This window comes from Cydia splendana, chromosome 17 (assembly GCF_910591565.1).
Source record: "Cydia splendana chromosome 17, ilCydSple1.2, whole genome shotgun sequence".
NCBI lineage: Eukaryota > Metazoa > Arthropoda > Insecta > Lepidoptera > Tortricidae > Cydia > Cydia splendana.
Genome location: NC_085976.1, coordinates 8,620,577 through 8,638,499, shown reverse-complemented (window position 1 = coordinate 8,638,499; position 17,923 = coordinate 8,620,577).

The following is a 17,923-nucleotide window of genomic DNA, read 5'->3' as shown; positions in this document are numbered from 1 at the left end:
AGTTGAAGCATTTCTAAACAATTGAATGTCTCACTATTCATGATTTTTTAGCGCACCGAAGCATCCATGACCAATTTGACCATAAGCGCCTCAAGCACCTTCAATTCTGCACCAACCTGAAAATCGAAGGCCCTACCGCGAAAAACTAAAATATAAATCTCTTTACCTGCCTCTCTTTCGGTTGAATATGCAAGAGCAATAAAGGGGCAACTAACGAAATTTAGATTTTCGTTTCACGCGTTAACCCCTCAAAGCCCTGCTCGACAACTTCTCTATTGTAGCTATTAGGCCACAGAATAAATAATAATACTAGGTACAGAAGATTTCACTCTCTAACAAAACGCGTCTGTTACGATTAGGACAGATATGACCGCTAGGTGGCGACAGCACCACGCGCTGCCTATGGCTAGCCACCAAAATTGGTGTGGGACGGATGTACTTGTAGCTACCTGTTACAAAGCGACGAAATCTAATCGCGGAGTGAGCCACGCCTGGCTAGGCTGTACGTAAGGCGATGTCCGGTTTTACATTTCAACTTCCAACGGAGCATGTGATCCTGCGCCAGGTCACGTAGACGTAGGTACCTATATTATTTAATAGGTATCGGAAAGTCCAAAAATACCATATCTATTGTATGTTATTATCTGCCTACCTAATCATCATATAATTTCTGAGTTCAAAGTAAAGCGGCCGTACGTAATTAGTATTAGCAATTAATATTAATTGTTTCCGATGTTGTCAAGGAACTGATTGATAAAAAAATCGATTCACGTAGATATTTTTTTTCGTAGATCATGACTGATGACATGGCCATGAATTTTATCCACGGATCCATATTGGGTTGCATTAAGTTATTATGAAATCATAATAGTTATGATTAAGATTTAAGATGAATCCTTAGAAGAGAAATAAAGTAGGTATGTTTGTATGTTTCACTTTACCCATTGACGTATATCTCAGGACTGGCCTTACGGGCAATAAGAATGGAGCATGATTGGGGCCAGTACAGCAGCGGTGTGACATCTTACCCTCCTTGCTTATCCAAATTACTCTTCGCAGTGCATAGAGTTGATCACACGATCGCTTCTTGCACTCATGCACTGTAAACACATAGGTACACTCAACACACACATAACACTTCACAACTCATCACGTACTCTACACTACGAAATCAAATCTTTCCCGGATCACACAACTACACACCCAGAAACAACGCGTATACCGATAGCGCCGAGTTTCTGGGAACAAACACTTTACAGGGTGGAGGGGTTTAGTCCGTAGGCGGCTGGGAGGAAAATCTCCAACGCAGCCGAGTCGGGCATGCTGCCGGATACCGGGCGGGCAGTATCCAATGAGGATTACCTCCACCTCTGACAAAAAAAAAAAAAAAAAAAAAAACTGCTGCAACGCGATTGGTTGTGAGTTCGCATCACGCGCGCGATTGGTCGCAACTAGTTGCGTTAGACTGCACGATTGGCTCGAATTCGTGAGTGACACCGCTAAACAAATACCATTTTTGGTGCCCTTAGGCCTGAGATTTTGTCAATGCACTTAGTAACCCACCTGACTTTATTGATTTGCATAACCACTTGTATATATCATATCCATCATCATATACAACGAAAGTACCTAACGTTCACGTTTATGTCAGTACCAAACTGGTGGTAATAGGGTTACCAGATGACAGGAATTTTCCTGACATGTCAGGAATTTTGGCCTTTTGTCAGGAATGGGGATGGAACACGAACATGTCAGGAATTTTTAGACTTTTTTATTTACTTAAATTAATCCAAAAACATTGTAATAAAGTAATAAATGAGATCCACTCAACGTTGTTATCAATAGCTTCGTAATTATTAATTAACAAATCTTTACTCAAGCATACATACATAGATGTAATAATACAATTGCACTTTTGGGGTCGTGTACCGCGTTGACGCGGCTATCGGCTCGATCGGGTCTAGACCCCCCTGGGCGACGTAAAAAATATGAATGTCAGGAAAATATTCGGAAATCAGGAATTTTGTCAGGAAATTCTAAATTTGTATCTGGTAACCCTAGGTGGTAGCCACACTGCCCAGACTGGTCGGAACTCGTGATGATTGGTTTGAATTGTATAATTTGTACCTATAGAATTGTGATAGTACTGAACTGTGTATTAGCACCCGAATAAATAATAGTACCCGGAGTAATGGACCCGGGTATGTCCTTAAACTACGTCCAAGACCACCGGTGGACGGGCAGCAGCGTCCCTCAAATTCGGTGTACTCGACTGCGATCGCCAACCCGCCTGCCAAGCGTGGCGATTATGGCATTCACCCCCCATCATGATGAGCACAATAGAACCACGGCCCCGAGGTTCCGGCGACCCCCGGTGCTCTGGCTATGGTAGCGGTCAGGGCATTAGCGGGGTCAGGGGTGCTAAGAATCTCCGGCAAAGATCCGGCTGCCCGCCCCGACGACGACTGGCCCTGGTAACACACAACATACGCACTATGAGGACTGACGAAAAGATCTGCGAGCTGGAAGAGGAACTGAGCAGGTTACACTGGGACATTGTAGGGTTATGCGAAGTCCGTAGAGAGGGGGAGGACATGACAACCCTGAAGTCTGGTAACTTGCTCTACCACCGGGAGGGCGACCAACAGTCCCAAGGTGGTGTCGGGTTTCTCGTTCACAAGTCCCTCGTAAACAACATAATAACCATCGACAGTGTGTCGAGCAGGGTGGTATACCTAATACTCAGAATATCCAAAAGATATTCGCTGAAGGTCATTCAGGTATACGCACCGACCTCGTCACACTCCGATGATGAAGTAGAAGCTATGTATGAGGACGTAAGTAGGGCCATACATACTTCTAAAACCTACTTTACTGTTGTTATGGGGGACTTCAACGCAAAGTTGGGCAAGAGAAGCGGGGATGAGTTGAGAGTGGGGCAATTTGGGTATGGGCAACGGAACCCTAGGGGTCAGAGGCTGGCCGACTTTCTGGAGAGAGAGGAACTCTTCATGATGAACTCTTTCTTCCAGAAGCCGCCTCACAGGAAATGGACCTGGATGAGTCCTGACGGTTCCACGAGAAACGAGATAGACTTCATCATGACCGACAAGAAACGGATATTCAGTGATGTCTCTGTGATCAACAGGGTAAAGACCGGTAGTGATCACCGAATCGTAAGAGGCACACTGAATATCAATATTAAACTTGAAAGGTCCAGCCTGATGAAGTCTACGCTCCGACCTACTCGAGCCTATGTTCAAAACCCCGAAAGCTTTCAACTCGAGCTCTCTAACCGCTTTGCTTGCCTAGAGAACTTGGCTTCAGTGGACGAAATCAACGACGGGCTAGTGGAAACTGTCCACACAGTAGGGTCTAAGTTTTTTTAGATCCCGCCGTAAAGATAGACCTCAGAAATTGACCGAGCAAACCTTGAACCTCATGGCTGAACGACGCTCGCTACAGTTGCAGTCTCCCGATGACGCGGAGTCATATAGGCAGCTCAATAGACGTATATCTAAGTCCCTGCGACATGATCTGCGTCTCTTTAATACTAACCGTATTAAAGAGACTATTGAGCGAAACCAAGGCTCCAAAGTGTTCGCAAAGGACAAGTCTATTGGGCAAAGCCAGCTGACAAAGCTGAAACGGGAAGATGGCAGCATAGCGTCGAGCAAAGCGGAGGTTTTAGGTGAGATCGAGAGGTTCTATGGACAGTTATACACTTCGATCGCAAAGCCCGTTGACAGCTTGGTAGGAGATCCAAGAGCCAAGCTGTCCCGACATTATACCGAAGATATCCCGGACATCAGTCTGTACGAGATTAGGATGGCCCTGAAGCAGCTTAAGAACAACAAGGCGCCGGGCAAAGACGGAATCACTTCAGAGCTTCTGAGAGCGGGTGGAACACCGGTACTTAAAGTCCTCCAGAAGCTCTTTAATTCCGTCTTGTCCGAGGGCATAACGCCTGAAACATGGAGTAGAGGCGAGGTGGTGCTGTTCTTCAAAAAAGGTGATAACAACCTATTGAAGAACTACAGACCCATCACGCTTCTGAGCCATGTCTATAAGCTGTTTTCAAGGGTCATCACGAACCGTCTCGAACACAGACTTGATGACTTCCAGCCTCCCGAACAAGCCGGTTTCCGAAAAGGCTATAGTACCATAGACCACATCCATACGCTGCGGCAAGTTATACAGAAGACCGAAGAGTATAACTTGCCATTATGCTTAGCGTTTGTGGACTATGAGAAAGCCTTCGATTCGGTGGCAACATGGGCGGTGCTTGAGTCTCTTCAGCGATGCCATATTGACTATCGGTACATCGAAGTGTTGAAGTGTTTGTATAGTAACGCCACCATGTCGGTCCGAGTACAGGAGCAGAGCACGAGGGCGATTCCATTGCGAAGAGGCGTAAGGCAGGGAGACGTTATCTCTCCGAAACTGTTTACTGCCGTAATGGAAGACGCCTTCAAGCTCCTGGAATGGGAAGGACTTGGCATCAACATCAACGGCGAATACATCACTCACCTTCGGTTTGCCGACGATATCGTAGTCATGGCAAAGTCGATGGAGGAACTCAGCATGATGCTCGATGACCTCAACCGAGTTTCACAACGGGTGGGCTTGAAAATGAACATGGACAAGACGAAACTTATGTCAAATGCCAATGTTGTGCCCATCCCAGTCTCTGTTGGGAACTCGGTACTCGAAGTTGTTGACTCGTACATCTACCTAGGACAAGTAGTCCAATTAGGTAGGTCCAACTTCGAGAAAGAGGTCAACCGCCGAATCCAACTCGGTTGGGCAGCGTTCGGGAAACTACGTAATGTCTTTTCGTCCGACATACCTCAGTGCCTCAAGACGAAAGTCTTTAATCAATGTGTGTTACCAGTGATGACTTACGGCTCCGAAACGTGGTGTTTCACTATCGGCCTCATCTCAAAACTCAAAGTCGCTCAACGAGCTATGGAGAGGGCTATGCTCGGAGTTTCTCTACGTGATCGAATCAGAAATGAGGAGATCCGTAGACGAACTAAAGCCACCGACATAGCCCACCGGATTAGCAAGCTGAAGTGGCAATGGGCAGGCCACATTGCACGCAGAGAAGATGGCCGATGGGGTCGAAAAGTGCTCGAGTGGAGACCACGGACTAGCAAGCGCAGCGTAGGACGTCCACCCACAAGATGGACAGACGATCTTGTTAAGGTCGCCGGAAGACGCTGGATGCGGGTCGCTTCCAACCGGCACGTATGGAGGTCCAAGGGGGAGGCCTATGTTCAGCAGTGGACGTCTTATGGCTGAGATGATGATGATGATGATGAAATAATAGTAGGTATATACTATAGTCTGTATCTTTAGGTATTTAAATAAAAGTAAACAAACAATTTGTAAATTTTCGGGTAGTTATAACATTGATTGCTTTTAACCGACCAAATACAAAACCGCCTGGATCAGTCACGAACGACCTGACTTTAACCTACATTATTTGATCATGTAATGTTTTCATCTACCCTCAACTGGCTTGAGGAGCCATTTGAGGGTAGATTTTGTTTACTTTTATTTAAATACCTAAAGATACAGAGTATAGGTACAGAAGACTCACTCTCTAACAAAACGCGTCTGTTACGATCAGCACAGATATGGCCACGCGCGGCTTATGGCAGTTATGGCTTTCCCCAAAATTGGGGCGGAATGGATGTACTTCTAGCTACCTGTAGCAAAGAGACGAAATCGCGGAGTGGTGTTAGATACAAACTTCCTTAGCTAGAATTTTGTATGGGGGCGGCACCAGGATAGTATTTGAGGTCGTCATATATTTTTCATGAATATCGGTATAAATCATAATAATCAATAGCCATTATAAGTACATACTTACAAATGTTTATATTATATGAGCACGTGACTCTTACAATTTAACGTTATGTCAGGCTAATCGATAAATCACACTTAAAATAATGCATCGTAATGAATAAAAAAACAACGGGTTGCACTCCGGGAGTGCCGACAGAAGTGAAAACTCAATGACTAGTCCAAAATATCTGCAGCACTAAGCACTATGTATAATTAACCCATCCTCCTTTCTATTGAAAAACTTTAGTTCCGTAATTGCTGATGGTCAGTGAACTTGCTTCAAATTCTAAATTCAAAATTGTAGCGTTAATTGTTTAAAATTCGAATAGAAATTGTAAAGTTACCTTGCAGACCTCGCATCTAAATATATTTGGTCATGATATTTTGAGTTTTATTCACCAGTACTAGAGTTCACTTTTATTAGCGATTTCATCAAGATGTAGCTTTATTGAATTATATTTGAGTGATATAAAGTTAGAATGTAACTGTGAGATCCTCGTATTTAAACCCGTACAAGATTAGAACCTTTTTCATGTAACGTCATTGAGTTTTTCTTTATTGATTTAAATGCCATTTAAATGAGTGGCCATCTAAACCTTACGGTCACGTGATCGCGTTACGCTGTCTCGAGTTTATAATTTCTTCCCCACCTCAAAAAGTGCCCAGCGCCGCTAAAGATGTTTTCACTTCAAAAACTTATTTTCTTTGAGGGTTTGATTTGAGGCCGATTTTCCACAAAAAAATCTATAAAAGTTAGCCATCGTTTTGATGATTCAATTCTATACAAATTATACAATTCAAACCAACCATCACCAGTTTGGCACTGACATAAACGCTAGCGTGAACGTTACTTTCTTTTATGCATCTCGCTCGTACTGACATAGTGCGAGCGAGATGTACGAGGGTTGATCCGAAAGTTGTTAGTTGCTCCGGCTCTACTCATGCGATTGCAATATGATTTATACCATTGTGAGGGATATTTCAATGCTAATTATGGTATTTTTTTTTTACTTATATGTCTATTTTTTATATACTATATTTTTTACTGAAAGCTGTTTTGTATGGAGTTATAAATTACTAACCAAAAAAACGATTTTTTTCTTAGTAATTTATTGAATTTCATATTGAAATCTTTAAGATTCTACTTATATGTACCCGGGTTTTGTTATTCGGTTCCTTCCGCTATTCTCGATGTATAAATTATAATGAATATATAATTTTATATGATAAAGCATATTTTTGAATAAGTATCTGAAATTACTACTTTTGATGAAATGACTCATTATTGACACCTATTAAGTCATAATTAGGTTTACTGAATCAAAATGATTTTTACGTAAAAAGACGATCGAGATTGGCAATTAGCAGCACTTAAAAAAAATTATGTTTTTAAACGAAAAATGTTTATAAAATGATACCACATAATGGAGTCTCAATTACTAATCATCCTGGCTGATGGCTAGGCTTCGGCAGAAAAAAAATATTGAAAAAAAATCTATGCGTTTTCTAAAAACGAATTGACGTCACCTCTTTACATACTGAAATATTCCTCACAATGGTATAAATCATATTGCAATCGCATGAGTAGAGCCGGAGCAACTAACAATTTTCGGATCATCCCTCGTATAGAAAGTAAATTACGCAGACGTATGGCGTATATATTATGTCAGTGTTGACACTGTCAGTGACTCATGGTACGGGATGGTTCACTATGACCAGAGCTATGACGCGCCGCACACGAGACGTGGCGTTCAAAGGGTTAACAAAGGCTTGTACGAGGTGGCTAGGGGCCCGATTCGGATTTTGAAATAGACATCTATTAGACATCACCAAGATACGATAACGATATGTTTAAGATCTAACCTGTCAAATTTGACATTTGCGCGATTCTGGAGATACTGTTGAACGATTTCCACAGGATATGACTTAGAGATCCAATTCACATCTAATAGATATCTTACTCTATCTAATGGCTCCTCTACACCAGGGGTCTCCAAACTTTTTTACCTGAGGGCCATATTGCGCTTCAGAAACTTTCGCGCGTGGGGCGTATCTGGTTGCTGCTGTTAGGGCTGAACCCCTGGAACCTGGCTCCCGCGGGCCAGACGCTTTGGGTGTCGGCGGGCCGGATTGGAACGCGTCGCGGGTCGCATTTGGCCCGCGGGCCGGGGTTTGGAGACCCCTGCTCTACACGAATGGCCAACGCCGGCCAATCCAAGGGACGCATTTATGCATTAGAGGGAGCAAGTGATATTGCTATCTCAGTCTACCGCATGGCTGCGTCCCTTGGATTGGCCGGCGTTGGCCATTCGTGTAGAGGAGCCATAACGTAAAAGGTAAAAGTGACATTGGTTGCCCGAATTGCGCTGCAAAAGAGAACTAGTTGATATCTAAACTATAACGTATCTAGATTATCTAGAATGGATCTAGTACGTGTCGTCTCTTGTGAATATCTTGAAGTTCGAATACGGCAGTAGGTTTTATGAATAAGGGGCATCCCCCTTATTTCGTCATTCACCTTCGAGCCATCACCTTCGAGTGATGACGTCCTAAGTCATTCACTTGATAACGCCCTCCTGCGGGCTCAGCACGGTTCCATTTTTATCGACTATCACTATGCGCGTCCCTTTCGCACTTACATACTTGTTAGAACGTGACAGGCATGGTGACAAGGGATAAAAACGCGACCGTGCTAAGCCGCCTGCAACCGGGATTAATTATTATTTCCCATTAACACTGCATACGCATCAAAAGATATATATCGCATAAAAGATACATAATACAGATATAATTAACTGATATTATCTAAGAATTGCCATTTCCGAGAAAAAGATTGTTTTTGATGTAATTTTATCAATTATCAAATTGCAATATCGCATTTATTAATAGTTATCTTGATGCATACTGAAAGCAAATATAATTACCTAGGTACAGTCGCCCACACTGTTAACTGTACATCGGTGGACCTTATGCCGTTTGTAATAAGGTCCACTGATCTATAGTCAGGAGTGTTGCTGTGTGTACCTACTTTTCATTGCGGTTAAAAGTATTTTAATCACGACACAATATTAATACATTGCGATACAAGTGCGAAAATTAGGAAATTAGAAACGAGTGGCGATAAATTAAAAATAAATAAATCGACACGAGTACGAGTTACGAATTACCTATTCGCACATGTATCGTACAACGTTTTACAGTACATACATATGGTGCTACTTTACCGCCCTAGTGCGGTAACTATAGCACTATACGTGCGTGTGTCGAAAATTTAAAGGGCCTTTTGTACTGTAAAACGTTGTACAATACATGTGCGAAAAGGTAATTCGCAACGTTTTAGAGTAGATACCTGGTACATGGGCCATTTTATTTAAAGTTGTCCCCTACACTTTTTTTTTCAAAATTGGGATTTTTTATGTTATTTCTACTCAGAATCATGAGCTCTTTTGACCCTAATAGGAGAAAAAAAGTGTCCCATATAAAGTCTATGAAAAAATGGTAACGGAATGGGAAAAAAACCTTGGGACACTTTTTTTCTCCTATTAGGATAGAAAGAGCTCGTGATTCTGAGTAGAAATAACATAAAAAATACCAATTTTGAAAAAAAGTATAGGGGACAACTTTAAATAAAATGGCCCACATATGGTGCTACTTGAAGGCCCTAATGCGGTAACTAACTGATATTGTGTGTGTTGAAATTTAAAAGGCCAGATGTACTTACTGTAAAATCGAGCGGTTTGGAGAGCGTAGGTACTCGGGCCGTCCGGATGGTCGACGACCGGTTGGGCGTCCTAGGTATCGCTGGAGCGATGAGGTGGTGAAAGATCTAAACGAGCTCGGTGCGGTCGATTGGACAGAGACGGCGCTAGACAGAGAAGCGTGGCGTTCCTGTCAGAGGCCAAGATCCATTTCGGGTCGCTGCGCCACGGCAGTAAGTAAGTAAGTAAGTAAGTAAGATGTACTGTAAAACGTTAGGGTCTCCCCTGATATATCGACGCGCATTCGGCAAAAGCCGATAGGAAAAAGCTTTATGTCCACGCAATAAGAGCGAAAAAGCCGTCGACGCGTCGGCAGGCGGCGGCCGATGCGAGCCGAGCCGAACGACGACTTTTTCGCTCTTATTGCGTGGACATAAAGCTTTTTCCTATCGGCTTTTGCCGAATGCGCGTCGATATATCAGGGGAGACCCTTACACGACACACGTACACGTTGACGTTGTATCTTGGATTTTCCCGGTGAGACATCGACTCACCGGGAAAATCCAGTTGATATAGGCAATATGATATAGGCATCACGTTTATAATATAGGCAAAACGCCTGACACTAATGAAATAGCAGTCACCTACGTTGTAAGAAGATGATAAAATATATAGATAAGTACATTATTACCGAGGGTAAAGTCTGTGCGGAAAGAGTAGAGTCGTGGAATGTATGGGGCCCAATACATTCCACGATTCTTCTCTTTCCGCACAGACTTTAAAGGCTTGGTAAAGGTATTTTAAAGGAGGCATTTTCTGACTAGGTAGTTGCCAACATGCCAGGGCAAGACTTTATCGAGGCCTAGCAAAAGATCGGTGGCTATTGAGCGACTTGTGGTCCAGGGAAAGGTTGAGAGTACCAGGCCACGAGGAAGATCGCCTATGAGGTGGACTGACCAGATAAAAGCGGCAGTAAATGGCTCATCATCCCTACATGAATGCACGAGGAAGGCGGCTATCAGAGAAGAGTGGCGACGTGTTGTGAAGCTTGCCACCAACACCTGAAGTGATGACCACGACCACTCTGTCAAGAATGATACCGACGAAGAAGAAGAAAAGCAAAAGATCCGAATCAGAAAATACCTGCTTGTTTTCGTTGAGGCATATAATAGGTATAAGTATATTAGGTAGGTATATAATGCTTGCTTACCTCAAACAATAGATTCGGACCAAACTTTCTCTGTCAAATTTCTATGGATGGTGGATTTCTGGTTGAATTTGAAAATGGCGAAGTCGAGGCGAGCTGGAACTTTTGGGTTTTTTAAAGTGTAATACCGTAAAATGGGGTTAGTAGGTGCAAAACTGACATTCAAACCTCGATAACATTTTATTTTTACATATGCAAACTGAATGGTGTATATAATAAGTGTTCCGGACTTCGAGCAACACCGGCTTCCGACACATCGGAAGGGAGGGGCCCAAGCGATATCTCACCGTACAAATCTTTCTGCCATTTTTCGCGGGGGGAAAGGTGCACACAGTCGCACTTCTCACACACTTACATACAAAATACAATATGTAATGACGACACAAATACATAGAAAATGACACACGTCAAAGACAAATCTTGCAAACCTCGATCTCTTTTTGTGTACGGACGAGTGACAAGTGTCACAACACGCACACTAACACATTTTCGTTGAAGTATGTTATTGTATTCTGAGAGATGAGAAGTCGGATTTGTCGCTCGACCGATCCGCAATTTGTACTGAGCGAGCAAAATCGATAAATCCAACAATTACATGAGACTAAAATATAATAATTGTGTTTGAATGTAATTAAACGTATGATATGTAAAAAAAAATATTACATGTGAAATGTAACACTTTCTTTTTGTAAATTTGATGTCCCCGACCTCTTTTTATAACAAAAAACCGAGCAAACAGGCATTTTTGTGCAGCAGTGTTCACGCGCGCGTCTGGACTCGGTCTAGTGAAAAATCCAAGTGCAACTAGTTTTATTACCCGCGCTAGATTAGATTGACGCGCTAATCTTGTACCTCGGCAGAGGGGAAATAGTGCAAATGCCGCCTCCCTTCCGTGTTGCTCGAAGGTTCCGGACGTTTGTATTTTAGTTTTTATTTTATTTTGGGTGGTTCCATTTCATAACTTTGACGATAAACAGGAACCACCACCACCACCACCACCTCACCCCATAGTCCCTCGTATGTGGGGTGAGTTGGGTTTTCATACAAAGGTGATTTTGGAAGAGTGTTGAATCGATTTTTTTTTATGAGTATAGCTCCATTTTAAATTGGGATACATTATTTTTGTAGCAGTAGCCTTAAAATCCCACCTCACCCCTCTTTCATCCCTTCTCTCCCCATTCATAACCCAACTCTCCCCGCGAACTCTACTCACCCCATTTTACGGTACCTAAGCTATACATATATGCAATGAAGAATTACTCTTGAAACGCGTTACCCATTCTTTAGTCAACACCCGGCAATCCATTGTGGCTATTTGGACAGTCCAGCTATCACTTTACTAAAAGCAACTGCCGAACAATGTTATGCTATATGAGCACACTTGACATTGGCGAAATCATCCTAAATTGGTTGGTTTTTTATTAAAAGAAGAAGGTGCATAACACCAATAACACAGAATTCACAGAATAAATAATTAGGGCGAGCGAAGCGAGCCCTATCACTAATCGACGAACTATGCATTCTTGTGGTACACTTTACGGAAAAACTACTGCACTGTTAGGTTTGAAATTTAACATAGTAATTTAAATTCATGTCTAGATGTGTTATCAAACATAAAAATATCATTTTATAAACCTAAAAAAATAAAATAAAGTAATAACACTTTGTATTACTACTAGCGCCATCTGTTGGCAAATTGATGAATTAACATTCCTGCTAATGTTAATTATTTCTTTCTCTAACAGATGGCGTTAGTAAATAAATAAATATTGGACATTCTTATACAAATTGACTACTTAAGAAGGCTTGTGTTGTGGGTATTCAGACAATACGATACCTATGTGGTGTTTTCAAGTTCAATAATGTCGATGGCGCTTACGCCATTAACAACGATGAATACCAAAGTGGGTACAATTTTGGATTCAACCCACCTCGCTTTACTTGGTTTGATTCCCATTTTAGCAATTAAGTTTTTGTGAATACCTACTAGAACAATCAATCTTGCTGTATATTTACTGCGGAGGTCAATTTACTCGTATGTTTTGTGACGCTGACGATGTGATGATCAGTCATGTTGTGTTAGCAAACTTAAATCGGGTATTTTCAGTTCGAGATACAGTTTTGGCGCCATTCATTTATTACGTAAGACGATTTTGGGGTGGAGGGGGGTCGAACATATCTTATTTTTTCTTACAAGGGGGTGGGAGGGGGTTTTCATAGTTCTTAAGTAAGATCACAAAGATGCGATATTTTTTTTAATTTCTATGAAATTATGACGTTTCAAATAATACTTCCACACTCTATGCTATCAAACACGGTGCAGAGTTAGCTTAAACGAGCTCAAGTACCTTTGTACAGGTACAAATAAACATTCATAAAAATATTTTTTTGAAAATAAATTATATTGGTGGCTGGACGGGGTCAGCCTATTCTTATTATTTCTTACATAGGGTTGGGAGGGGGTCAAAAGCTGGCAAAAATTGTCTTACGTAATTAATGAATGGCGCCTTTAGTGTTACTATTGCTTGGAACTGCTAAAATTATAAATAAAGATTAGCATAATTAATACAAACTTCAGTGACTTAGGGCCGATACAGACGGACTACAACCCGACTGCAACTTGTATGGGAACTGCACGCCAATCGAAACGTCGGCGTGCAGTTCAGCAAAATGACCCAGTACCCTGGCAGTACCTAGTGGAACTCAGGTTTGGTGTAACAAAGGCACATTATGGTTTGGTCATCCGACTCATCTTGATGAGCACTTAGGAGTGTAGTACCCAAGATAGAGCCGATCCCGAACCCTGGCAGTACCTAGTGGAGCTCGGGTTTGATGCAAAATACATAGACACACGCTGTTTTGGATATCCGACTCGTCATGATGACCACTGGGTAGATCAGTACTTTCAGTACCCAAGATAGCTGATGCTGAACCCTGACAGTGCCTAATGGAGCTCGGGTTTTATACAACATAGGCACACGCTGTTTTGGTCATGCTACTCGTCTTGATGAGAACTTAGGAAAGTAGTACCCAAGATAGATCTGATGCTGAACCCTGGCTGTACCTAGTGGAACTCGATCAGGTTTGATGCAACATAGACACACGCTATTTTGGACATCCGACTCGTCATGATGAGCACTTGGGAGAACAGTACCCAAGATAGAACTCATGCTGAACCCTGGCAGTACCTAGTGGAACTCAGGTTTGTTGCAACATAGGCACACGCTGTTTTGGCCATCCGACTCGTCTTGATGAGCACTTAGGAGATTAGTACCCAAGATAGAGCTGATGCTAAACCCTGGCTGTACCTAGTGGAACTCAGGTTTGGTGCAACATAGGCACACGCTGTTTTGGTTATCTGACACGTCTTAATGAGAACTTGGAAGAGCAGTACCCAGGATAGAGCTGATGCTGGACCCTGGCTGTACCTAGTGGAATTGTGTGTGTTAGTTTATGTGCGGAGCAGCGTGATTACCGCCAGTACGGGATAGTTTTTCGATCAATTGTGTGGAGTGGACGCAAAAATAAATTCAAGAACATTGGCTCGCTGACCCAACATTATGTAGAAAAGCCAGTTGGGTTCCTTACAAAAAGTACTGGGCGACCGTGTAGGATGTAATGCACTTATGAAATTGTATATTACGTGTGGATGATATTGGCAATTTGATTTTGTCGTCTGGACACGTTTTTAAAGGACAAAGTAAAAGCTGTAACAGACAGGCGTACCGGACAGCAACCGGTTCGGTACGTTAAGGTAGAAAACCTCCGCGAGCCCTTACAAAGCTCTGCTTTTTGCTAGTAGTACTACCGTACAGAAAGGAAACTTTCTACGAAACCGTAGTTTGACAGCGGTTCAGGGTCGAATCATGCTGTCCCTTTCTAATATATGGCACTATCCCTTTCGGCTATTTAGGGTTGTCAAAATTCAAGCCATTATCTTATCTGTGGTCGTGCATGGAAAGGGACGTCAAGTTGTGTCAACCCTAAAAATTGCTCGGAGCAATGCTGAGCCGAACGGAGCCGAGTTTGCCCGTAGGAAGGAGTTTCGTACCCCTGCCAATAATAAGTACCTACCTAAAAAAAAAAGTCAGACCGTAAAAAGTCTGCAGCGATTTTGATAGCCCACGCAGTGCAAGTGTCATTTTAAACGTCAAACTTCTATGAAATTATGACGTATACATAACACTTACGCTGCGTTGGCTATCAAATCCGCTGCAGACTTTTATTGGTGCGACTATACCTACCTATTCGAGCACGACTAGAGTTATAATTATAAGTAATTATAATTAAGCCTTTATTTTCATCCTTAATCTACCTTAACTAGTACATAATGAATATAAATTTGTAAATTGTAATATATTAATGGTAATTAAGGCCCCTGACGGGTGAAGGCCTCCTCCAACAGTTTCCAAGTTGATCTTGAATGGGCTTTCTGTATCCAGTTTTCTCCGGCAGTTTTTTTTAATATCTTTGACCCAGCGATCTCTAGGGCGTCCTTGGCCTCTCTTAGCCCTTGGGCCCGGCCACGTAGTAGAAAGTTGTGTCCACCTTTCATCTGTCATTCTTGCCACATGACCAGCCCACTTCCACTTCAGGCGTTTCATATGCTCTAGAGCATCAATGGCGTTGGTTTTTTTCATATCATAATACTTTATTGCGACCGTTTCACATGGGCCCTGTTAGGGCAAAGCAAGGATGTATGTACATGCTATATTTAGACTAGATTATTATATAATTACACAAAATTCTTAAAAGTAAATTAAAAAATCGTAAAAATTGTAGTCATTTGAAATAAAAAATAAAAATAAAATTCCGCAAAATTCATCACTTAAATATCAACAAATCAATTCCATAATTCTTTATAAATTTTAGACCAAAACAATGCAGACTAAGGTCAATTATTGTATGTGATATCGAATTCATTAATATTATCTCTATAAAACTCGTCATTACTGAGTAGTAACATTTCTGTATTAAAATTTTCATTATTATATTTTTGAATCTGGTAAGTATATTGTTATTTTGTTTTAATATATTTGGGGGTAATTTATTATAAATTTGGGCACATCGGTAATATGGACTTTTTTTTAAATAACAAGGGTCGCTTTTGGCAACGCTAACTGATACCCTGTCCTTGAATTATAATTATTACATATCTCTTTCTTTTGCACGAATAAATTATAATGTTTCCTAACGAACATGATTGCTTCCAAAATGTAGAGGGAAGGCAGTGTCAGGAGGTTATGTTTTATAAAGTGTGGCCTAGTTGTTTCTCTCCTTCGAATATTTACTAAAATTCGGACACATCTTTTCTATAGAAGAAACAGATCGTGTGCATCAGAGCCTCTACCATCAGTTTTGACATTGACATAACGCTCACGTCTACGTAATTTACTTTCTGTACATCTCGCTTGCACTAATATGCGAGTACGGGCGAGATGCATAGAAAGTAACTTACGTAGACGTGAGCGTATATGTCAATGTAAAAACTGATGGTAGACGTACAGTGCTCTCACCCAATAGGATAAGTCCATAACGTAGCCACGAGTAGGCGTATGCGTAATATGCAGATAACGACGCTTCGAAATTTGTATTAGTTTTGAGTACACTAAGTGCATTTACGTATATCTTGGGATCGTTGTCTGTCCTTCAGCCTAATGTTCAGGATACTCCTCTCCATTGCACGCTGGGCCTTCTGTATTTTGTCCTTTGTATAGAAGTTGTATATCCAAGTTTGACATCCGTACGACATGCAGGGGAGCAGGCATCCGTCCATGACTTTCTTTTTTAGTTTTAGTGGTAGCTTCGATTTTAATATTTCTTTCAGGCTCCAGAACTTATTCCATGTCAAGCTGATTCTCCTGTCGACTTCGTTATTATTTCGGTTGGTACTAAATGAAATACGTTTTCCTAAATATATGTAATTGTCGACATATTCTAACTTTCGTGTGTTGTCTACCAGTATAGGTTTTTGGAGAGTATTAGTCATCACTTTTGTTTTTGATGAGTTTAGTTCCAATCCTATCCTTTTGCTTGCTGAGCATAGTTCTGATATCATTTCATGCAATTGTCTTGATGATTCTGCGAAAAGTACTATGTCATCAGCGAAGCGAGGGTTACTTAGGTTTTTCCCCTTTACGTTGATACCTTTGTGTTTCCAGCTCAGGTCTTTCATTATATGTTGTAGGACTGAGATGAAGATTGTAGGCGATAGCGGGTCTCCCTGTTTCACACCTCTACAAATTTTTATCACTGGTCGTCTGTCCAATTTCACCCTGCTTATACTTTTGCTATATATATATATGTCTTTCAGGATTTTTATATAAGTCTCCGGGATGTTTTGGGTCTCTAGTGCTTGTCATAAGCTGTTGTTCTAGCCGTTAGCGATGGCCACCCGATTGAGCCGATAGCCGCGTCAACGCGGTACGCGGCCCTAAAAATACAATTGTATTATTTTGGTAAGTTAGTCCGATTAAACAAGATGTTTTACCTACATTATTTCTAAAACATCTATGTAGGTATGTATGCTTGAGTAAAGATTTGTTGATTAATAATTACGAAGTTATTGATAAGTTGAGTGGAATATTTTATTTATTTGAATTGTATTGATAATTTTTATATTGTTTTATTTTATTTTAATGAATTGTAATTTAATTTAAATTGACCTAATTCATTAATAACCCTTTTGACATGTAAAGTTTGTAATTTTATGAATAAATGAATATGAATATGAATATGATCTCATTTATTATTATTTTTTTACAATGTTTTTGGATTAATTTAAGTAAATAAAAAGGTACTTTATAAAAAAGTCTATCAATTAAAAAAATCCTGACATTTTCGTGTTCCGTTCCGTCCCCATTCCTGACAAAAGGCCAAAATTCCTGACATGTCAGAAAAATGTCTGTAATCTGGTAACCCTAAGCACGACCTTTTATTTCTCTAGGATCCAATTATCAAATTTCATACAAACAAAAAATATATTTTCCAAATCAGGCCCGCCGCCTTTGAAAACCAAACTCATATATAAAATCTCGACAGTTTGAATGACCTCCTCTTTCTTTAAACGACAGAAAAGAAAATACCTACAGCTCATAAGGTGAACTTAATCTTATTGTATTAAGAGTATTTTCCTACTAGTCAAATCAGTTACTTTTTAAAAACT